Genomic DNA, 23,822 nt, shown 5'->3' on the forward strand with positions numbered 1-23,822 from the left:
ATTACATTGATGGAAGCTACAATCTATCTGCAATATTATAGCTGTCTACCGACTTTACATTTATTTAAATAATAGTACATTCTCTGAACACCTACCTACTAACTCATAGTTCTTATCTTGACTATTTGGGTACTGACATTATGGGCATTTTAATTCCAGTAGACAGGAGACCATTAGCATAGCTTCTTGGGTGGCTGGAGCTGTGTTTCTCTAAATCATTAAGCTAATTATACAAGCTAATTAATCAGCAAGCTCCAATGCTGGGTGTAAGAAGCAGAACGCCACCGCTCTTTGTTGGCTTGCATAATGAAAGAAATCATTTTTAGAACTCTTGAGAGGGAAAAATGAAGGGTGGGACAAACTTTGATCTGTCGAAGAGTAAACAGATGATTTTGCATATTTAAGTGATGAGGTGGAAGAATAAACCAAAGGCTCGGTTGTGGGTAGAATACGAAAGGACACAGTACGAGCTGAGACTTTGAATTATCCCCGGCCTTTTGAGTTTGGAGAGGGTTGGATGTATGTGTGTGTGAGCTTGTGTTTTGTACGTGTGAGAGCTTGTGCGATTCTGTGTGTGTGAATGTGTGTCGTTGGTGAGAAGGAGCTCTCTCTCTGGTCCTTCGAGGCTCGTCTGTGTTCCTTTACGTCCCCATTATCTCCCAGCTGTCGACCGATATGCAGCTGAAGACAAATCAATTAAGGCTGCTCACAGACAGAGAGAGGGAGGGTGAGAGAGGGAAAGAGAAAAAGAGAGAGGATGAGACTGAGAATGGAGAGACTGTGTGTGTGTGTGTGCGTGTGAGAGAGAGAGAGAGGGAGAGATAAATAAAGATATACGTAGAGGTGGATGGGTGGGGGCATTGTTTGTTTACAAACAAACAAACAATGTCTGAAAACAGTGTAAATGTCAGTGATTGTATAATGAGGAAACTGTCACTTCATAAATATGTGTAGGTGTATTTTGGGAGGACACCTTTATGAACTGAAAACCACTGAGCCCGACCACTGGCTTCTCTGAACTTACATAGGGGCTTTGTTTGTAACACCATTGTTTCCTTTCTTGGTATTCTGTATAATCAGCGAAGCAATGAACTCCAGTGTTCAGTGATACTTGGTCAATATTATTTGGTTGCGTCTCAAATGTCACCTGGCCCATAGGGGATATGGTCCCATTTGTGTCACATTGACATCCTCCCCATGCAGAAGTCACAGATGATATGCATGATCGTATTGACACATGTATTGCATCACATGGTTGGCTCTAATAAAAACATTAACAGTCGTTTGGTGGTATCACCTAATTCCATCCTCTCATCTTCTTTTCCAGGGAAATTCCAGAGGAGTTCTGATTATTTCATTCCTTCCGGTCCGAGGCGGCATTGCCATCAACTGTTCCAAACAGGTAAGAGCAATGCAGATCGGTGATACATTTCTTCATCCCGTTCAAACTTTAAGCACTTTTGTTGAAATGTCAACCCTCCACCGATGCCATATCAACACCAGTCACTAAATAAAATGGGGAAATAAAGGAGCTATAGGTTGTCTTATAGATTATTGCCACATCACTGAGATGAATCAACCAATTGACTTCAAAAACAGCTGCCTTTTAAACAGCTGTACTGTATACGGTATATCATACAAACCAGTTTAGCTAAACACCACAGATAAAGCATGCTAGCAGCACCCCCCAGGGGTAGCAGGTCTATGGCTGCTGATGGACTGCACACTGGTGATGGAAGGGAGGCCTATCTCCACATGTCTACTGGGGGAGAGAGGAAGTGGAGTTGGACAGGTTTTTATTTGTGTAGAGCTTACGGTGGTGTGTGCAGAGAGCTAGTTGACACACACTCACACACACAACGTTGAAGGTGTGTGCCACGTGTCACTAACCTTTCACAGAGATTCATTCTTTTTCAGAGAACGCATGGCGTCTGATAGAAATGTAGGCAACTACTGTAGAAATATGTTCAACATCCACTGAAGTAGCTAGCAAGTTTACAAGATAGCTACAGTAGTTGCCTTGGTAACCAAACAGACTTGCTAGCTTAGCAAACCAAACCATCAGTCCTAGCTTGCCATTATGAAATTGAATTCAACATTGCCAATAATGTTCAGATATTGCTTTCAAAGCATCTCAAACATGTAAGAACATGGGTACCAACATATTTAAAAAAATGTATTGACATAATTTCATTAAAAACATTATTTTAGAGATATAGACCCATGGATGGATCTAGAGGAGAAGGATCTAGAGTTGCTACCCAAGCCGACTGGTTGTTCATTCTATCGGTTAGGTTGCCAGAGACGCAACCCAGTCGTGAAGTCTTTTTTGTTCTATGTACTGTAATATGGTGCGTTTCACAAAAAAAAACATAAAAAGTTACAGCCAATGTACTGCTATTTGCCTCATTATTATTTATCCGATTTAATACCTCTAAAATGTTGGTTGGTTGAGGTAGTTCGCAACTTTAAAACACTTTAAACAAAAGAAAACACGGAAGAGATGAGCACAAATGACCATGTCATATCTTATTAGCGTGTTGTTAATAATGTCCACATTTATGGAATTGCTTAGAAGTTACATGGATAGGCTATCCTTGTTTTGGGAGTTTATTTTCTCTTCAGAGGCACCGACTCAAAGGAAATACCACTCTTTAACAAAATAACTTGTGTTGGCGTGTATTTGCACATACAGTGACTGAAGGTGTGTTGGAAAACCTCCAGAGTGGGATAATTATTCAATAATTATATTTCATTGAGGCTGTAGTGTTAAAGGAAAAACAACAACATACTGGAGGTACTGTTGAGATGAGAAAAGGAGCGTGGTTGACTAATTTATGGTAATGTAGGCAATGACTTACTTAAAGACATGCTCAGGAACTTTGGCACACACTCGGTTCGCAAATTACAGCCGGCACTCTGTTCAGAGGTGCTAAGTACTCTCGCCCATCGGCCAGCAAACGCTATTGGTGTGTCTGATCCTTTATAATGTAGCATTTGTAGTAACTAATTCTTGAACAGCCTGGTAACTTCTTTTTCCAAGAAGTTGAATGTTGTCTTTCTAATAAAATGACTCAAGTCAACATGAACACATGACCACGACGGGGATGTCTAAGATCAATAGGCAGTACTATGGTCCCCAGAGAGGATTGTGGGTACAGTTGTAATTGGTGCACCTGTTTGTCTCCCGGTCCCAGTTCCCCAGTCAGGGGAGAATACCATATGCCAGTGCAAAGGTTCTCTCCGTGTCTATAGAATCTCCAATGAACTCATAAAATGCTGCTGGGATGTTTTCGAAGCGTACTCTTTCGCATGAAATTTATAGCCGGATCTTTTTTATTTTTTTCCATAACACCTTGCTTTTTCACTCAGGGGAGATAGCAGGTTGCCTAGCGGTTATGAGCATTTGGCCAGTAACAAAAAGGCTGCTGGTTCAAATCCCTGAGCAGGCATGTCACGCCCTGACCTTAGAGATCCTTTTGTGTCTCTATTTTGGTTTGGTCAGGGCGTGAGTTGGGGTGGGCATTCTATGTTGTGGGTTTTATGTTTTCTGTTTTGTGTGTTTGGCTGGGTGTGGTTCTCAGTCAGAGGCAGCTGTCTATCGTTGTCTCTGATTGAGAACCATACTTAGGTAGCCTTTTCCCACCTGTGTGGTGTGGGTAGTTAATTTCTGTTTCATGTGTTTTGCACCTGACGGAGCTGTTTCGGTTGTTTTTTTTGTTGCTTGTTGTATAGTGTTCAGCTTTACCATTAAAATGACGAACATGTACCAAGCTGCGCGTTGGTCATCACCTTCTTCCACCAACAGCCGTTACAAGGCAAGGGGTGAAATATCTGCCGGTGTGCCCTTGAGCAAGTCATTTAACCCCCAACAACAACTGCTCCACGGAAGCCAATGATGTCGATTAAGGGAACCCCCGCACCTCACTGATTCAGAGGGTTTGGGTTAAATGCGGAAGTCACATTTCAGTTGAATGCATTTCATTGTGCAACTGACTAGGTATCCTATTTTCTAGGACTCTTGCTGCACTTGTATTTCTTAATGGTTCTTATGAGGTTCTCTTGCAGTCTATAATAGATTCTGCTTCACCTGGTGTTAAGTAGATGGACTAAGAGCTATGGGGCGTTAGACACATTACAGCACATTTCACTCCACAGATGGGTGTTTCAGTGTCTTCAGCGTGATGTGGTTTAAAAGCTACTCTCTCTCTCTCGGCACAGGTTGCTAGGTGATCCAAACGAAAGGTGACATTTATAAATGCTGCTGCCGTAAAGTAAAGACATGGGTTAGGAAAACACAAAGGGGCCATGGACTTCATTGCTAAGTAGTTGACAGTGGCAAAACTACGATGTCATGTACTGGTACTGTGCAGTAGGCCTCTTATGCATGAGTGGCTGAGTACTTTTAAAGACAGCCATTAACACGTTTACAATATAATTACCTGCCAGAACATTCCATTTGAGCTTTTAAGACTTCTAACTTTGTGACATAGCTGTCTGGTTCCTCAGAGTATTTTGGTATCACTTAAGTTGAAGTGGCACAAATTCACACATTTTATGACTACCAACGTCTGCTAGTGAACTATAGTTTGAGTTCATGTTAGCAGTCAGCTGAGAGTCAGAGCAAAATGCATCTTTACAAAACAAAGGTTATGATAACTGACTTATGGTTTTGTAACAAGGTTAACATTTTTAGTAGACATTTTGAATCGTTCACACCTTGTCAGTTGTCATAAGAAAATGACACAATGTTGTGCATAAAGGCATTATGTCAGGTATCTGTTTAACCATATTTTTATTGCATAAAGCCCAAATGTATTCTCCTCAGTAGGACTGTGAGTAAATACATTGTCTCAAGCTGTGTGTGTGTGTGTGTGTGTGTGTGTGTGTGTGTGTGTGTGTGTGTGTGTGTGTGTGTGTGTGTGTGTGTGTGTGTGTGTGTGTGTGTGTGTGTGTGTGTGTGTGTGTGTGTGTGTGCGTGTGTGTGTGTGTGTGTGTGTGTGTGTGTGTGTGTGTGGGTGTGTGTGGTTGTGTGAGCGACTGTGTGAGTGTGTGTGTGCTTGCACATATCTTTGCACACGTGTGTGAATGTTTGGAGGGAGCTTGCCATCCAGCCCGAATTAGATTATTTATTACGCAGCTCGAGGGGACTCTTACCCCAGGGGTCATGTGACCGACAAGACAGTGAGCAACATCACTCTTTGCCCCCGCCCCCGGCGATAGGGAACCCTGCCCGGCACAGGCCTCCTGCCCAAACTGGCAGATTCTGCTTCCCTCTGCTCCCCTCTCTCCCTGAGACACACCCTACTCAAACACTGATGCTGTGATATTACACACCCATTAACTGCTTAGAAAAGTGAAGATATATGAAAATATGCATATATTACAGTCTGAAACATGTCAGATTTGGTCTTGGATTTAAACACATGAAGGAAAGCATTGTGATGCCAAGCAAGATTTCAAATCAAAGTCTATCGGAGATAAAGCGAAATACTTGTGTTTCTAGCTCCAACAGCGCAGTAATACCTAGCAATAAATACATAATTAAAATGATTGGGCTTAATGCAATCCTGAAGCTATACTCCAATCACTTTTTTTAAGAGAGGTTTGGAAATACACTTACTATAGCAGCCTGTTGAGATAGAGACATCAGTTCAGGTGTATCTATTTACAGCAGACCAGGTGTATGTATTTACAGTAGATCAGGTCATTTAATTTCAGTAGACCAGGTGTATTCATTTACAGTATACCAGGTGTATGTCACACCCTGACCATAGTTTGCTTTGCATGTTTCTATGTTTTGTTTGGTCAGGGTGTGATCTGAGTGGGCATTCTATGTTGGATGTCTTGTTTGTCTATTTCTATGTCTGGCCTGACATGGTTCTCAATCAGAGGCAGGAGTTAGTCATTGTCTCTGATTGGGAACCATATTTAGGTAGCCTGTTTGGTGTTGGGTTTGTGGGTGATTGTTCCTGTCTCTGTGTTTGCACCAGATAGGGCTGTTTTTAGGTTTTCACATTTCTTGTTTTTGTTAGTCTGTTCATGTATAGTTTAATTCATTAAAGAACCATGAATAGAAACTACGCTGCGTTTTTGTCCGCCTCTCCTTCACCGCAAGAAAACCATTACAGTGTATTTATTTACAGTAGACCAGGTGTATGTATTTACAGTAGACCAGGTGTATGTATTTACAGTAGATCAGGTTATTTAATTACAGTAGACCAGGTGTATTTATTTACAGTAGACCAGGTGAATTTATTTACAGTAGATCAGGTTATTTAAATACAGTAGACCAGGTGTATTTATTTACAGTAGACTAGGTGTATGTGAAATAACCCTTCATATGCAATACTGTTGCACAATTCACACCTGAATGCCCAATACTTTACAAGTTAATGAAAACAAAGACACACATTAGTGCTTAAACGTTAAAATAAACAATGAAAATCCCCCTTTAACCTGAGAAACCAAATACAAGAGGCAACCCGTGGCTAAAGCAACAACCTTAATCAGTGAGCACTCACTTAGGAGCCAGTTCAAAGTGGTGGTAAGTAGAAAATGTTTTGAAACTAATGAAAGACAAATATGAACCGAAACATTTCTTAAAGACTGATCTGATAGCTAGACTCTGGTGTTTGTTCTTTGACATGATACAATCCACCATTTCGTGAAGGGACTAGCGACAGCATAGCTTAATTAGGTTAGCAAGACTAATCAACTATGTTTTTAGCAAACAACGCTGGTGAGGGGAGAAATGGAGGGAAATGTCCGACGTGATAGCTCACAGGCACACTGTCACAGTGCAAAACATTTCAAATTTGGATCTGTTTTAATTAAATCTCATGAGAGTCATAATCAAATGCAGTGAATAGCTCAATCATGCTTTATCAATATTTTTTTAATATCCATGTGAATTCAACATCTTAGACCTATCCATTGCTCTGGAATGTTAAGTAGTTTTTTCTGTCATCCCTGGTCAATTCAACTACAGTTTGTTTAGAGTGGAGTTGCACAATTTTAGTCCTGGAGGGCTGCAGTGTTTATTGGTTTTCACTTTAGTTGTTTAATCAGTGAATGATCAGATTATGCACTGCATAGTTTATTACATGCTCTCTCTCTCCCTTTCTCTCTCCATCTCCTCTCCTAGGTGGGGGCATTGGGGGTATTGGTCAGACAGGTGTTGTTGGTGAGAGTGAAGCTTGGGCATCAGGCAGAATGTTGGCATCTGCATGAGTGGAACAGAGGAGCCTCAGTTCTGGGTGAGTTCAGAGCCCACATTCACTCTATCTCTGGCACAATCAAATCTTCTGCCCTTCTGCAGTGCATCATGAAAGAGCAACTTCCTCAGTGGGAAAGCACCATAAGCAAAATCATTTTGGGACAGTATGAGAAGAAATCAACGCCGACAAATGTTTCGAAAGGAATCTCAACAGTATTTATAGCCCTATAAGTAGGAAGTAGGAAATAACTTAAACTCTGCTTTGTTAAAAAATATAACAATTTTGGAAAACCGCTCACCAAGCTCTGACCAGGACCAAATGATTCCTCGATACAATACATAGACTTATTATAACAGACAATGATTTAACACATTTTCCACGGAAGTCCTTTGGGTAAAAACTTGTGTTTTGAAAGGTACCATTTCAGCGTATACAGCACTGTGGTGTAATGCTCGTCAGTAAGAATTTTACGGTAAGGTCTACGACACCTGTTGTATTTGGTGCATGTGACAAGTAATATTTTATTTGATTTTGCCTTACCCATAGTTGATATAGTATGCCCATCTGAAAGCTTAGATGGGCATAGCTGATGTAATCAAGACATTCAAACAAGTTAACATTTACAAAGCTGCAGGGCCAGACGGATTACCAGGATGTGTACTCAAAGCATGCCCGGACCAACTGGCAAGTGTCCTCACTGACATTTTCAACCTCTCCCTAACCGAGTCTGTAATACCTACATGTTTCAAACAGTCCACCATAGTCCCTGTGCCAAAGAAAGCAAAGGTAACCTGTACCGTAGAACTCAGGTCGGTAGCCATGAAGTGCTTTGAACGGCTGGTCATGGCTCACATCAACACCATCATGCCGGAAACGCTAGACCCGCTCCATATTCGCATACCGCCCCAACAGATCCACAGATGACATAATCTCAATTGCACTCCACACTGCCCTTTCCCACCTGGACAAATGGAACACCTATGTGAGAATGTTGTTCATTGACTACAGCTCAGCTCAGCTCAACACCATAGTGTCTACGAAGCTCATCACTAAGCTAAGGACCCTGAGACTAAACACCTCCCTCCGCAACTGGATCCTGGACTTCCTGACGGGCTGCCCCCAGGTGGTAAGGGTAGGCAAAAACACATTTGTCACACTGATCCTCAACACTGGGTCCCCTCAGGGGTGCGTGCTTAGTCCCCTCCTGTACTCTCTGTTCACCCATGACTGCATGGCCAGCAAGACTCCAACACCATCATTAAGTTTGCTGATGACACAACAGTGATCACTGACAACGATGAGAGAGCCTATAGGGAGAATGTCAGAGACATCACAGTGTGATGCCAGGACAACAACCTATCCCTCAATGTGAGCAAAACAAAGGAGCTGTGATTGTGGACTATTGGAAATTAACATCAACGGGGCTGTAGTGGCGCGGGTCGAAAGTTTCACGTTCCTTGGTGTCCACATCACCAACTAACTATCATAGTCCAAACACACCAAGACAGTCGTGAAGAGGGAACAACAACACCTTTCCCCCCCTCATGATACTAAAAAAGTTTGGCAATGGTCCCTAGATTCTCAAAAAGTTCTACAGCTGCATCATTGAGAGAATCCTGACCGGTTGCATCACCACCCGGTATGGCAACTCCTCGGCATCCGACCACAAGGCGCTACAGAGGGTAGTGCGTATTGCCCAGTACATCATTGGAGCCAACTTTCCTGCCATCCAGGACCTACAGTATATACTAAGCGGTGTCAAAGACTCAAGTCACCCAAGTTATAGACTGTTCTCTCTGCTACCACATGGCAAGCGGTACCGGAGCACCAAGTCTAGGACCAAAAGGCTTCTTAATTAACAGGTTCTACCCCAAGCCATAAGACTGCTGAACAAATAATCAAATGCCACCCGGACTATTTACATTGACTCTGCTACTACTCGCTGTGTATTATCTATGCATAGTCATTTTACCCCTACCTACATGTACAAATTACCTCAACTAACCTGTACCCCCACACATTGACTCTGCACCTGTACCCCCTGTATATAGCCTCGTTATTGTCATGTCATTTGCTTGTGTTATTTTTTTTTCATTTTTATTACGTTAGCTTATTTAGTAAATGTTCTCTTAACTCTATTTCTTGAACTGGGCTCCCGAGTGGCGCAGCAGTCTAAGGCACTGCATCTCACTGCTAGAGGCGTCTCTACAGACTCCAGGCTGTATCACAACCGGCCGTGATTGGGAGTCCCATAGGGCAGCACAATTGGCCCAGTGTTGTCCTTGTTAGGGTTTGGCCGGGGTAGGCCATCATTGCAAATAAGAATTTGTTCTTAACTGACTTGCCAAGTTAAATAAAGGTTAAATTAAAAACTTTTTTTGTTAAGGGCTTGTAAGTAAGCTTTTCACGGTAAGGTCTACCTATACCTGTTGTGTTCGGCACATGTGACAAATAAAATTGGATTGATTTGATCCATTATATCCTGCATACCCCATGTCCTGCTCCCTCAGTCATACTAACGACTTACCAATCTTCCATTAACCAAATGAATGACATAGTCTATGTCCCAAACAGCAATCTATTTCCTATATAATGTACTACTTTTGAAAGTAGGGCACTATGTAGGGAATAGGGTTCCATTTGGGAAGCAGTTATAGAAACTCAGCCTGATTTGATGGCAAAGACATGTGGTTGTCATAGAGGAAAGATCAGCAAGGAGAGAGGGCTTGAAAATGTCAGCATTAGTGGAGCACAATTTCTCAATCTGACCAGCAAATATGGCTCTCTTTTTTTGTTGTCTTGTTTACAGTTCCCACCCAAATACAGTATATGCCATGGACTCTATCACCAGTGGTTTGTGATGATGTGTGTGTACATTATGTTTGGCCTATCCAGTAGTTTGAAAGTAACATTATCTTACCTTTTCTTAGATTCTCCCTAACTTCTCTTTGCAGAGCACCAGCATAATAAAAAATTAATGTAAAAAAAAGTTAGGATTCAAACTACAGTGCCTTGCGAAAGTATTCGGCCCCCTTGAACTTTGCGACCTTTTGCCACATTTCAGGCTTCAAACATAAAGATATAAAACTGTATTTTTTTGTGAAGAATCAACAACAAGCGGGACACAATCATGAAGTGGAACGACATTTATTGGATATTTCAAACATTTTTAACAAATCAAAAACTGAAAAATTGGGCGTGCAAAATTATTCAGCCCCTTTACTTTCAGTGCAGCAAACTCTCTCCAGAAGTTCAGTGAGGATCTCTGAATGATCCAATGTTGACCTAAATGACTAATGATGATAAATACAATCCACCTGTGTGTAATCAAGTCTCCGTATAAATGCACCTGCACTGTGATAGTCTCAGAGGTCCGTTAAAAGCGCAGAGAGCATCATGAAGAACAAGGAACACACCAGGCAGGTCCGAGATACTGTTGTGAAGAAGTTTAAAGCCGGATTTGGATACAAAAAGATTTCCCAAGCTTTAAACATCCCAAGGAGCACTGTGCAAGCGATAATATTGAAATGGAAGGAGTATCAGACCACTGCAAATCTACCAAGACCTGGCCATCCCTCTAAACGTTCAGCTCATACAAGGAGAAGACTGATCAGAGATGCAGCCAAGAGGCCCATGATTACTCTGGATGAACTGCAGAGATCTACAGCTGAGGTGGGAGACTCTGTCTATAGGACAACAATCAGTCGTATATTGCACAAATCTGGCCTTTATGGAGGGGTGGCAAGAAGAAAGCCATTTCTTAAAGATATCCATAAAAAGTGTTGTTTAAAGTTTGCCACAAGCCACCTGGGAGACACACCAAACATGTGGAAGAAGGTGCTCTGGTCAGATGAAACCAAAATTGAACTTTTTTGGCAACAATGCAAAACATTATGTTTGGGGTAAAAGCAACACAGCTCATCACCCTGAACACATCATCCCCACTGTCAAACATGGTGGTGGCAGCATCATGGTTTGGGCTTGCTTTTCTTCAGCAGGGACAGGGAAGATGGTTAAAATTGATGGGAAGATGGATGGAGCCAAATACAGGACCATTCTGGCAGAAAACCTGATGGAGTCTGCAAAAGACCTGAGACTGGGACGGAGATTTGTCTTCCAACAAGACAATGATCCAAAACATAAAGCAAAATCTACAATGGAATGGTTCAAAAATAAACATATCCAGGTGTTAGAATGGCCAAGTCAAAGTCCAGACCTGAATCCAATTGAGAATCTGTGGAAAGAACTGAAAACTGCTGTTCACAAATGCTCTCCATCCAACCTCACTGAGCTCGAGCTGTTTTGCAAGGAGGAATGTGCAAAACTGTGCAAAACTGATAGAGACATACCCCAAGCGACTTCCAGCTGTAATCGCAGCAAAAGGTGGCGCTACAAAGTATTAACTTAAGTGGGCTGAATAATTTTGCACGCCCAATTTTTCAGTTTTTGATTTGTTAAAAAAGTTTGAAATATCCAATAAATGTCGTTCCACTTCATGATTGTGTCCCACTTGTTGTTGATTCTTCACAAAAAAATACAGTTTTATATCTTTATGTTTGAAGCCTGAATGTGGCAAAATGTCTCAAAGTTCAAGGGGGCCGAATACTTTCGCAAGGCACTGTAAGTTACCCATGATTAGCATCCTATACACATGGGGATATATACATAAAAGAAAAAGCTATTTCAGGTTTTTGAAAAATGCTAAATTCTCCAAATTACCCATCCCCTCCATCCTCATGTACCTGGTGCCCCCTCTAAAATAATGTGTGTATGATGCCCCTGGACCTCAATAGGGCCATTTTAAATCTACATCAATATTAGCATCACTAGAAGCTGTGGAAGACCACCAACCATGAACTGGCCGATCCCTGAATATTTTTTTCTGTTCAAAGTGACTGAGATTCTTGTTTGTCATGAAAAGCCCTATATAAAAGTGCTGTATAAAATACATATATTATTGTTATTATACAGACTGGTGCATTATGGGAAATATCTATCTCACTGCCACAGGCCCTTTAGGTGAAACCTGTCCTCTGAAAGAAAGTGAAAGTTTCCCCTCAGCTGGCCTGATACAGTGACAGGGCTCACAGTTACAGAACACATTCAGGTAGGTATAAATATTGCAGGCGGAGAGCTTTTTGCTCCATGAATTATTACAAAGTCCAGTGACTTTATGTAAGCTTCTGAGAGCTATCTTCCCCCTAGCTTTACTGTTCCACTCTGCACCAAACAGCGGCTTGGGAACATGGAGGTGTCGTGTCTTTGGCTATGCCGGATTAAGTGATATGACATGCTATTCTATAAAATAATTTATTCGTAATTAATATTACCTGATTGAGCTAATCATGTAAATGTAATTAACTAGAGAGTCGGGGCACCACAAAATAATATTTATAGAGCTGTTATCTACCAAATAAACTCTTAAAGACCTAGTAATATTTTACATCAATATCTTCATGAACCCTGGCTAACAAGTTGGATCAGCAATACAACATTGAGTTTAATTATTTATTTACTAAATACCTAACTAATCACTCAGAATTTCACATACACATACTTAATCATAACTTGATTACAAATTACGTCATAAAGGAAAACGTCCCTAGTGTGCGGAACAGATATGACAGCTTGTTACACAAAAGAAAAGGGTCTGGGTTTGAGTGAAAAAGCGGGAAGACTGAGGAACAAAGGGCGCTGCTGTGCTATCGTAAATACAATATCTTATGCATTCTAAATTACCGCCCATTTGGAAAAGGAAAATGCAATAAATATTTACTGCGCTTCAGTAGGTTGGTGGTAGATGGAAGGCCTTGTTGCCCAAACGCCCTTTGAAGAATGTATCTGCTGGTAAATTGGATACGTTGTAATAACGTTGTTGTGTGGTAGATGGGATACTCTGTCTGTTCCTTCCTGACCTGCGTTTGCAGTTGCTGTTGCTAACTCAACGGCTAGGAGGTATCACTTCTGTAGTGAATAAGAGTTCAAAGTTCATACCATTCGCAACCAAAGCTCACGCTGATGTTGGCTTCGTTCTGTAGTTATTATCTGAACTATTCTGACATTGGACCGTCGTCCTCACATCCTCGGAACAGGAGGTTATATTGTCGTCAAGGCTTTATATAGGAAGGGAGAAAAGGGGTGTGTTTCTCTTCACGTGGGCGGGCCACTGAGTCGGGCCTAATTCACTCATGAAAACCCAATTCTCACATTTAAAAGCTAAAATCACATTTCATCCCATCACGAATAATTTCATATTCAAACATTTAAATTGAACAACAATTCCATGTGAATCCGATAACTCTGATGTGTAGACTTTACACCGTAGAGTTTATGCCATCTTATCATTGATGAGAATGTCTCAGATGACAACCGAATTGACATCATATTCAGTACCACTGCATATGTTCAATTGGTCGGATTACCAGAATATTGTTAATTTCCCCCCACCTTATGATGTTCCCAGAATCTCTATGTTAACCAAGGGGTTTGCAAATGTCACATCAGTAGGTTAGAGAGAGGAAAAAGGGGGGAAGAGGTATTTTTGACTGTCATAAGCCAACACCCCAGGCCAACGTCATGACAGAGGTATAAAGCCAGCATATAAACACAAACACACAAAGATATACACTTTGGGTAATAGACCGACAGACAGACAGACAGACAGGCAGGCAGACAGGCAGGCAGACAGACAGGTAGGCAAACAAGCAGGCAGGCAGATAGACATACAGGCAGGCAGACAGACAAGCATACATACAGACAGGCAGACAGACATATAGGCAGGCAGACACGCAGATAGACAGACAAGGCAGATAGGCTGGCATGAACACATACACATACACTGGAGTTGAGTTTAGTTTTAAGACTAACAATATTCTCAACAACTTTAACTTTAGTAGAATCATGATTATGAAATGTTTGTCTAAAGACATCACCTAAAAACAAATCTTGCAGAGTTAGTTTTTTCCCAGCACCATGTCCTATCCTCCTGTGGATTTGGAAGCGCTAAATTATTGATGACATTACATGACATAGCTGACTGAGTTAACATTATTCCCGCTTCTTAAAATAGTTTTGTTTTTCTCTGACTCCTTTTTGACAAAAAGATAGGGACAGTAGCTTTCTGAAAAGTAGTGTGTGTGTGTTTGTGTGTATGTGTGTGTGTGTATTTGTGTGTGTGTGTGTATGTTTTTGCATATCTGTGTGTTTGTGTCTCTGCAAGTGTGTGTGTGTGTGTCAGTGTGTGTGTGCACTCATTTGTGCATGTGTGTATATGCACATGTATTTGTGTGTGTGTGTGTGTTCTACTTGTTTATTGAAAGAGGACACAGTGACATGGAAAATATGTTTACCGGAAGATTTTTTCCCCAGTGTTGTTTGATGTGGGCTTTCATTCTGCATCTCAAAGTCAAAATAATAAACATCACTGAATTGGGGCCATATTCACAATGTGTCGTAGCGTATGAGTTCTGATCTAGGATCAGTATTTCCTTTTAAATCATAATGAATAAGAGATGGGTCCTGATCCTAGATCAGCACGCTACTCTGATGTGCTTTGTGAATACAGGCCTTGGTGTCTTCTCCTTTCTATTTAACTGAATTATTATAATCAACTTAATGTGTACTATTATGTATTACTGTGCAGGCTGCTGTGAAATAAATATTTATTTGCCTAAATTATTAAGTAACTGTAACGGGTTTCTTCCAACTCCTCCTCTGACGAAGAGGTGGAACAAGGATCGGACCAAAATGCAACGTGGTTCGTTCGATACATCTTTAATGATGAAGAACACGAACAATACAAAACAACAAACGTCGAAAACCGAAACAGCCCTGACTGGTGCAACAAACACAGAGACAGGAACAATCACCCACCAACACACAGTGAATCCCAGGCTACCTAAATATGGTTCCCAATCAGAGACAACGATAATCACCTGACTCTGATTGAGAACCGCCTCAGGCAGCCAAAGACTAATCTATACACCCCACACAACCAAGACGAAACACACTACAAATAAACCCATGTCACACCCTGGCCTGACCCAATAAATGAAGATAAGATAATAAATATAGACCAGGGCGTGACAGAACCCCCCCCCCTAATGTGCGGACTCCCGGACGCACATCAAAACAATAGGGAGGGTCCGGGTGGGCATGGTGGCGGCTCCGGCTCGGGACGTGGAACCCACTCTATGAATGTCTTAGTCCCCCCTCCTCGCGTCCTAGGATTGTCCACCCTCGCCGCCGACCATGGCCTAGTAGTCCTCACCCAGAACCCCACTGGACAGAGGGGCAGCTCGGGACAGAGGGGCAGCTCGGGACAGAGGGGCAGCTCGGGACAGAGGAAGCCCAGCCCTGAGAGGAAGCCCAGCACTGAGCGGAAGCCCAGCATTGAGAGGAAGCCCAGCACTAAGAGGAAGCCCAGCACTGAGAGGAAGCCCAGCCAGGGAGTTGAATCCGGCAGATCCTGGCTGGCTGGCAGTTCTGGCAGATCCTGGCTGACTGGCGGATCTGGAAGAGTCTGGTTGACTAGCAGATCTGGAAGAGTCTGGTTGACTGGCAGATCTGGAAGAGTCTGGTTGACTGGCAGATCTGGAAGAGTCTGGTTGACTGGCAGATCTGGAAGAGTCTGGCTGACTGGCAGATCTGGAAGAGTCTGGCTGACTGGAAGATCTGGAAGAGTCTGGCTGACTGGCGGATCCTGGCAGACTGACGGCTCTGGCTGCTCCACGCTGACTGGCAGCTCTGGCTGCTTCATGCTGACTGGCGGCTCTGGCTGCTCCATGCTGACTGGCGGCTCTGGCTGCTCCATGCAGATTGACAGCTCTGGCGGCTTCTTGCAGACTGACAGCTCTGGCTGCTCCATGCAGACTGGCAGCTCCTTGCAGACTGACAGCTCCTTGCAGACTGGCAGCTCCTTGCAGACTGGCAGCTCCTTGCAGACTGGCAGCTCCATGCAGACTGGCAGCTCTGGCTGCTCCATGCAGACTGACAGCTCTGGCTGCTCCATGCAGACTGGCAGCTCTGGCTGCTCCATGCAGACTGACAGCTCTGGCTGCTCCATGCAGACTGGCAGCTCTGGCTGCTCCATGCAGACTGGCAGCTCTGGCTGCTCCATGCAGACTGACAGCTCTGGCTGCTCCATGCAGACTTGCAGCTCTGGCTGCTCCATGCAGACTGGCAGCTCTGGCTGCGCTAAACGGGCAGGAGACTCCGGCAACGCTGTAGAGGCGGAAGGCTCTGGCAGCGCTAAACAGGCGGGAGGCTCCAGCAGCACAGGAGAGGAGGAAGGCTCCGGCAGCGCTGGAGAGGCGAGGCGCACAGTAGGTCTGATGAGTGGTGCTGGCACTGGTGGTACTGGGCCGAGGACACGCACAGGAAGCCTGGTGCGGGGAGCTGCCACCGGAGGGCTGGGGTGTGGAGGTGGTACTGGGTAGACCGGACCGTGCAGGCGCACTGGAGCTCTTGAGCACTGAGCCTGCCCAACCTTACCTGGTTGAATACTCCCGGTCGCTCTGCCAGTGCGGCATGGTGGAGTAGCCCGCACTGGGTTATGCAGGCGAAACGGGGATACCGAGCGTAAGGCTGGTCCCATGTAAGCTGGCCCAAGGAGACGCACTGGGTCCAGATGCATAGAGCCGGCTTCATGGCATTTGGCTCGATGCTCAATCTAGCCCGTCCGATACGCGGAGCTGGAATAGAACGCACCGGGCTATGCACCCGCACTGGAGACACCGTGCGCACCACAGCATAACACGGTGCCTGCCCGGTCTCTCTAGCCCCCCGGTAAGCACAGGGAGTTTGCGCAGGTCTCCTACCTGGCGTAGCCATACTCCCTGTTAGCCCCCTCCAATAAATTTTTGGGGCTGACTCCCGGGCTTCCTCTCGCGCCGCCGTGCTTGCTTCAACAACTCCATTTTTCTATACCCCTCTTCGCACTGCTCCAGCGAATCCCAGGCGGGCTCGGGCACTCCTCCTGGGTCGGCCGCCCACCTGTCTATTTCTTCCCACGTAGTGTAGTCCAGAATCTGTTCCCATGTCCTTTCCTCTCTTTGTTGCTCCTGTTTCCGCTGTTGCCTGTTACCACGCCGCTTGGTCCGTTTGAGGTGGGTGATTCTGTAACGGGTTTCTTCCAACTCCTCCTCTGACGAAGAGGTGGAACAAGGATCGGACCAAAATGCAACGTGGTTTGTTCGATACATCTTTAATGATGAAGAACACGAACAATACAAAACAACAAACGTCGAAAACCGAAACAGCCCTGACTGGTGCAACAAACACAGAGACAGGAACAATCACCCACCAACACACAGTGAATCCCAGGCTACCTAAATATGGTTCCCAATCAGAGACAACAATAATCACCTGACTCTGATTGAGAACCGCCTCAGGCAGCCAAAGACTAATCTATACACCCCACACAACCAAGACGAAACACACTACAAATAAACCCATGTCACAGCCTGGCCTGACCCAATAAATGAAGATAAGATTATAAATATAGACCAGGGCGTGACAGTAACGTTCAGTTTGAAGATGGTAATGGTAGGCAACAGTACACATTTTATTTAGCCTTTACTGAAAAGGTCAACTTTTGTTAGTGTACTTTTATCAGGAATAGAAAACCAAGAATAATGTGTAAGCAGTAACATTTGGCATGTTATTAGGCGTTAGTGTAAGGTACGAGTTGTTTCTGGTTATGTCACTGGAAGGTAAAACTCCTGGCCATAGTCTGGATGCTAGGGATTGTCTTGAGTCAGTACTTCTGAAGAAGCCATGATTTGGTTGTTCACCAAGAAATTGTATGTGCATCCCACAGCCCATCTTCATATTTTTCTGGCATAAGCTGTGTATTATGTGAAGCAATGAAGCATCTAAGTCTTATTTGATAAATCAGATTTTACTAATGTGTTCAAAGAAGATCAAAATAAGCATCTAACTTGAAAATGACTTTATTTGGTACAGTGCACACTGAAATGAAATGACAGGTCAGCGGCTTCTGTGAATTAGCAAATAGCATAATCCCCTGCAGTTAATAATGTCTTTTAAAAACTGCCTGTTGGAAAATACAGATATGGTTTGGACAATGGATCAACACTGGTTTGTGTCAGATGGTGTTTTGTTCCAAGGTGAGTTTCTGACTTTGCTAGCTAAGTCTTCAATAGACAGGAACAGTGATTGTAGAGCTTTGCTAGCTAAACCTTCAGTGGACAGGAAACAGTGATTGTAGAGCTTTGCTAGCTAAACCTTTAGTGGACAGGAAACAGTGACTGTAGAGCTTTGCTAGCTAAACCTTAAGTGGACAGGAAACAGTGACTGTAGAGCTTTGCCTGCAAAACCTTCAGTGGACAGGAAACAGTGACTGTAGAGCTTTGCTAGCTAAACCATCAATGGACAGGAAACAGTGACTGTAGAGCTTTGCTAGCTAAACCTTTAGTGGACAGGAAACAGTGACTTTAGGACTTTGTGAATAATTTACGATAACACAAACCGAATAAATTAATTATGATTGGTATAGAATACTTATTATGTTTAGGAGCTTATCTTGATTACTTCTCAACTGTTTCCTGTCCACTAAAGGTTTAGCTAGCACAGCTCTACAGTCACTGTTTCCTGTCCACTAAAGGTTTAGCTAGCACAGCTCTACAGTCACTGTTTCCTGTCCACTAAAGGTTTAGCTACCAGTCTAGTGACTGTAGAGCTGTGCTAGCTAAACCTTTAGTGGACAGGAAACAGTGACTGTGGAGCTTTTCTAGCTAAACCTTCAGTGGACAGGAAACAGTGATTGTAGAGTGTTGCTAGCTAAACCTTCAATGGACAGGAAACAGTGACTTTAGGACTTTGTGAATAATTTACGATAACACAAACCGAATAAATTAATTATGATTGGTATAGAATACTTATTATGTTTAGGAGCTTATCTTGATTACTTCTCAACTAATGTGGTATTCTAGAAAGAAGGATTATTAAATTAGCCAGTTAACTTTGATAAACAGCCGTATATAAGTCTGGTTAAGAAAGCTACATTTGTATATTGGTTGTTGTTGTTGAAGTGATTTCAAGCAATGTTTGATGGTTAACTGGCCATCTCATTGATCCACCTTTCTGGAACAGCCCGCAACTACAAACCCATATACAGTATTTTCATTCTATTTTTTCCAGACCAATTTTTCTTTGAATCAGTTGGGCTACTTAATTAATACAGCGTTCCAAAATGCTTTAATTTGTTATTAAGTCATGTTCCCCTATCAAGTACAACCCTGAGTATTTATGAGCATTTCATATACAGAATATGAGAGCAGTTTTAGGTAAACTCGTTTAGATAGAAGACTCAATGGAAAGCATGAAAGCATGAGTGAAGGAGGAATTCCAGCCGAACGTTATTATTTGATGAGTTTAATTAAATCCCATAGTTTGTCTCAGGGCGATTCAGGGGGTTTGTGTGTTTAAGACTGATTCATTTTTCATGACGCATAACTGGAGTCTGACTTCTCATTAGTGAGTCGACTGCATGGCGGCTGAGGGCTCGCTGTCTCTCTGGCTTTTGAAATACAGATGTCTGATCTTTCATTTACCTAGTGCTCCACGTGGGCAGTCTATGGTACTCTGCATGAATTTGATGTGAAAAGAGTGGCTGATGCAAGTTAACCATACATTAGTATTTATACAGTAGTATTTATAAAGTATTTATCAAGTTTTTGATTGCTACTGTGTAGAAACTGTCAAATGGATGTGAGATGTGGACTATAGGTGAACATATTTTACAATGGATTCTGAAGTAATGACATTCATAGTGTATTTGTCTTCGCAAACTTTTTCAGTTAGCTTACGTACAGTACATGGTCACTACAATGTAAAATGCACATGTATGTATCTTCAGAAAGTATGTGTTATAGCCTGCAATTAAATTTTGTCACTGGCCTACATACATACCCCATAATGTCAAAGTGGAATTATGTTTTGGAAATTTTATAAATGGTTTAATAATAAAAAAATATATATTAAAAAACCTTTGTTATGGCAAGCCTTAATTCAGGAGTAAAATTCTAATAAATGATAAATGTATTTATTAATAAATTGCAATACTAGTGTTTAATATGATTGTTTTATGACTACCTCATCTCTGTACCCCAAACATATAATTATCTGTAAGGTCCCTCAGTCAAGCAGTGAATTTCAAACACAGATTCAACAACAAAGACCAGGGAGGGTTTTCAATGCCTCGCAAAGAAGGGCACCTATTGGTAAATTAGTTTTTTTTAAATCAGACATTGAATATCCCTTTGAGCATGGTGAAGTTATTAATTGAACTTTGAATAGTGTATCAATATACCCAGTCACTACAAAGATACAGGCGTCCTTCCTAACTCAGTTGTCGGAGAGGAAGGGAACCACTCAGGCAGTTCACCATGAGATCAATGGTAACTTTAAAACAGTTACATAGTTGAATGGCTGTGATAGGAGAAAACTGAGGATGGATAAACAACATTGTAGTTAGAAGCCTGTACAGGATAAAATATTCCAAATCATGCATCCTGTTTGCAACAAGGCACTAAAGTAATACTGCAAACATTTTGGCAAAGCAATTCACTTTTTGTACTGAATACAAAGTATTATGTATGGGGCAAATCCAATACAACATATTACTCATTACCACTCTCCATATTTTCCAGCATAGTGGTGGCTGCATCATGTTATGGGTGTGCTTGTAATCATTGAAGACTGGGAAGTCTTACCAGGATGAAAAATAAATGGAATGGAACTAAGTGCAGGCAAACTCCTAGAGGAAAACCTGGTTCAGTCTGCTTTCCACCAGACACTGGGAGATTAATTCACCTTTCAGTAGGACAATAACCTAAAACACAAGACCAAATCTACATTGGAGTTGTTTACCAAGACATTGAATGTTCATGAGTAGCCGAGTTTCAGTTTTGACTTAAATCTGCTTGAAAATCTATGGCAAGACTTGAAAATGGTTGTCTATAAATGATCAATAACCAGTTTAAAAGAATTTTGAAAAAAAGGAAGGAAAGATGTTGCACAATCCAGGTGTGGAAAGCTCTTAGAGACTTACCTAGAAAGACTGCCAAAAATGATTCTACAAAATATTGACTCAGGGATGTAAATCAAATATTTCTGTATTTCCTTTTCAATAAATTAGCAAACATTTCTAAAAACCTGTTTTCACTTTGTCATTATGGAGTATTGTGTGTAGATGGGTGACAGAAAAAAACAACTCTGGTAAGTAAGGCTGTGGAATAAGTCAAAAAGTATAAATACTTGTTCGAAGGCATTGTGCATTGCTCCTAAATGGATTTCCTATGCTACACCTATTATTGGCACAGCATAGTGTGATTAATAGTGGGAACAACGATCAATATGGATGTTGGCAGATTAACAACTAACTCCTCAGCTCTCAATGAGGCAATTAATGAACATTCAGGTCATTACAAAACAATAACCCTCTTAAAAATCTCATGTTTACTCCAAAATGCACAAAACAAGGCTGGAAAGGTGAATATGGGTAACCACTACATATTCATTCCATTTCAGCATGTGCTGTGTTATCTTTGAAGACACGCTAAGGTAGTACGTTTACTACACTAGTATGTAAGGGGTGTACATTTTTCCATCAGTAAATTACAATATATCCACATGATGGTGCTGTTCCTCATTGAATAACCATCTAGGATCAAACTAGTGATGCCACTTCAGTTACGGAGGGGATTCAGATTGTAACCTTTCAAGGTACAGAGCTTTTCAAACTGTATATATATGTCCGTGGCGATACATACTGTACAATTTATATCATTGCTTTATGGACTGAGAATCTTAGACGCAGTTGCAGAAGCTATGTACTATAGATTGAAAAGCATGAATATATTTTCTATAAACATAATTAACAAACATATTAATACGCAAATAATTAAAACATTTTTAGTTTGCCTGCACCACAAACATTGTTTGGGGGATATAATCTCTTTATCAGTTGTTTACCTAATGTATTTGATTTGCTTAAAATCTCACTGTCAAAGTGAGCTTTCATTTGAAGAGATCAATGACAAACGGAGAAATAAAATAAGATGTAAAAATAATTAAATGTAATTGTTTAGGGAATTTGTCTGGTTATTTAATCTTGGACAAATAAGATTTGGTTTTACAGAACCATTTGATTTATTTCAAGCACACTCAGGCCTATAAATAATATTATGAATACACATTTGAAGAAGACAATTTGGATAAGCGTTATTCTATGTTGCATGAAGTGAAACAATGCAAATGATATATTGTTCAATACATATCCAGTAGATGGCAGTCAAGCAATGTAACATCTCTCTGCCACTGAAAGACCCCACTCCCCCTTTAGCACTTTTAAAATATTCCTTTCCTCCCCCTCCGCTGCAAGACACTACCAGGTCTCTTACCTTAGACAACGTCTTCATCCCTCCTTGTCCGGGAATGAAAAGTGACAGTGAGAATCAACTTTTATTTCATGCAGTAATGAAGTACAAAGCCTATTTTTACATGCAAAGAAGCTCATACAAGATGAATGTTATCCCAAAGGAAGTCCCCCCGAACCCACCCGCCCAAACCTCCCTCCCTCCCTTAGTTTTTGTTGCTTTATTCTTTCCGCCACCTCCTCCTCCACCTCCTCTCTCTATCGCTCCTCTCGTCTCAAGTCCGATGGCGCCACCCTCACCATCTGTCTGTTCAGCGGCCCATGCTGTTGGCATTGTACCGTGTTAGAAGAGCGGGAGAGTCTCTGGAATGGTGCATCTTGAATCCCCCACTTCCTCTCCTCCTTTCACATCGCCACCATCACACATGTTGTCTATAAAAAGCCTCCCCACCTCCATTCCTCATTCTGTCCGTCACATAGCGGCTGGTGGTACCTTAATTGTGGAGGACAGGCTCATAGCAGTGGCTGGAATGGCATTAATGGAATGGTATCGACACATCACACACACGTTTTACTTGTGGTGATACCATTCCATTCACTTTATTCCAGTCATTATTATGAGCCATCCTCCCCTCACCAGCTTCCTGAGGTCCATCAAAAGCATGCACAATGTCAGCCCATATCCCGGCTTGTTCATCTGATGCAATGGAAAGACAATATTCTTCTCATTCTGTAATAACGCCTCGTATTTCTTTGCCCCAAAATAGAATCAGCGAGTCGTGTAGAAGGTGGATGATTAGATAAAAGAGGATTTGATTAATTTGCCTTATGTTTCATAGTTTTAATGTCATTAATGTTGCTGTTTTGAGGATGCACTACTTGATACAAAGCTGTACAAATACTGACTGACACAATTGGTTGCTTGATTTTGAATTTCTGCATTTATTCTCCAACCATGGTGTCTCCAACTCAACAGTATGATATACCGTATACCTGAGTTTATCACAGACATCTTCCACATGATGAGTGTCAGAAGAGTCATGCGTGGTTCATGAAAATACATGCATACATGTGCATCCGTGTGTTCAAGTGTGATGTGTGTTTGTGTGGTGTGTATTCTGTTTGCATACAGTAAACAGAGTGATTGTCTGTGTCTTGAGAGTGAATAAATATGCAGTCTCTATTGAAGACATCCAAGCCAT

The 23,822-nt window shown here is 42.1% G+C and overlaps 1 protein-coding gene across 1 annotated transcript in view; it reads left to right on the forward strand.

Annotated features, from left to right (window-relative positions):
• The first annotated feature begins 1,327 nt into the window (after positions 1 to 1,327).
• The window catches only part of LOC135510606 (receptor-type tyrosine-protein phosphatase delta-like), a 383,074-nt gene continuing 360,579 nt past the window's right edge, over positions 1,328 to 23,822 (forward strand). The window contains exons 1-2 of the mRNA XM_064931651.1: positions 1,328 to 1,402; positions 7,148 to 7,259. The gene's annotated coding sequence lies outside the window, so the exon portion shown is untranslated. The remainder of the gene's footprint in view (positions 1,403 to 7,147; positions 7,260 to 23,822) is intronic.

This window comes from Oncorhynchus masou, chromosome 23, assembly GCF_036934945.1.
Source record: "Oncorhynchus masou masou isolate Uvic2021 chromosome 23, UVic_Omas_1.1, whole genome shotgun sequence".
NCBI classification, from domain to species: domain Eukaryota; kingdom Metazoa; phylum Chordata; class Actinopteri; order Salmoniformes; family Salmonidae; genus Oncorhynchus; species Oncorhynchus masou.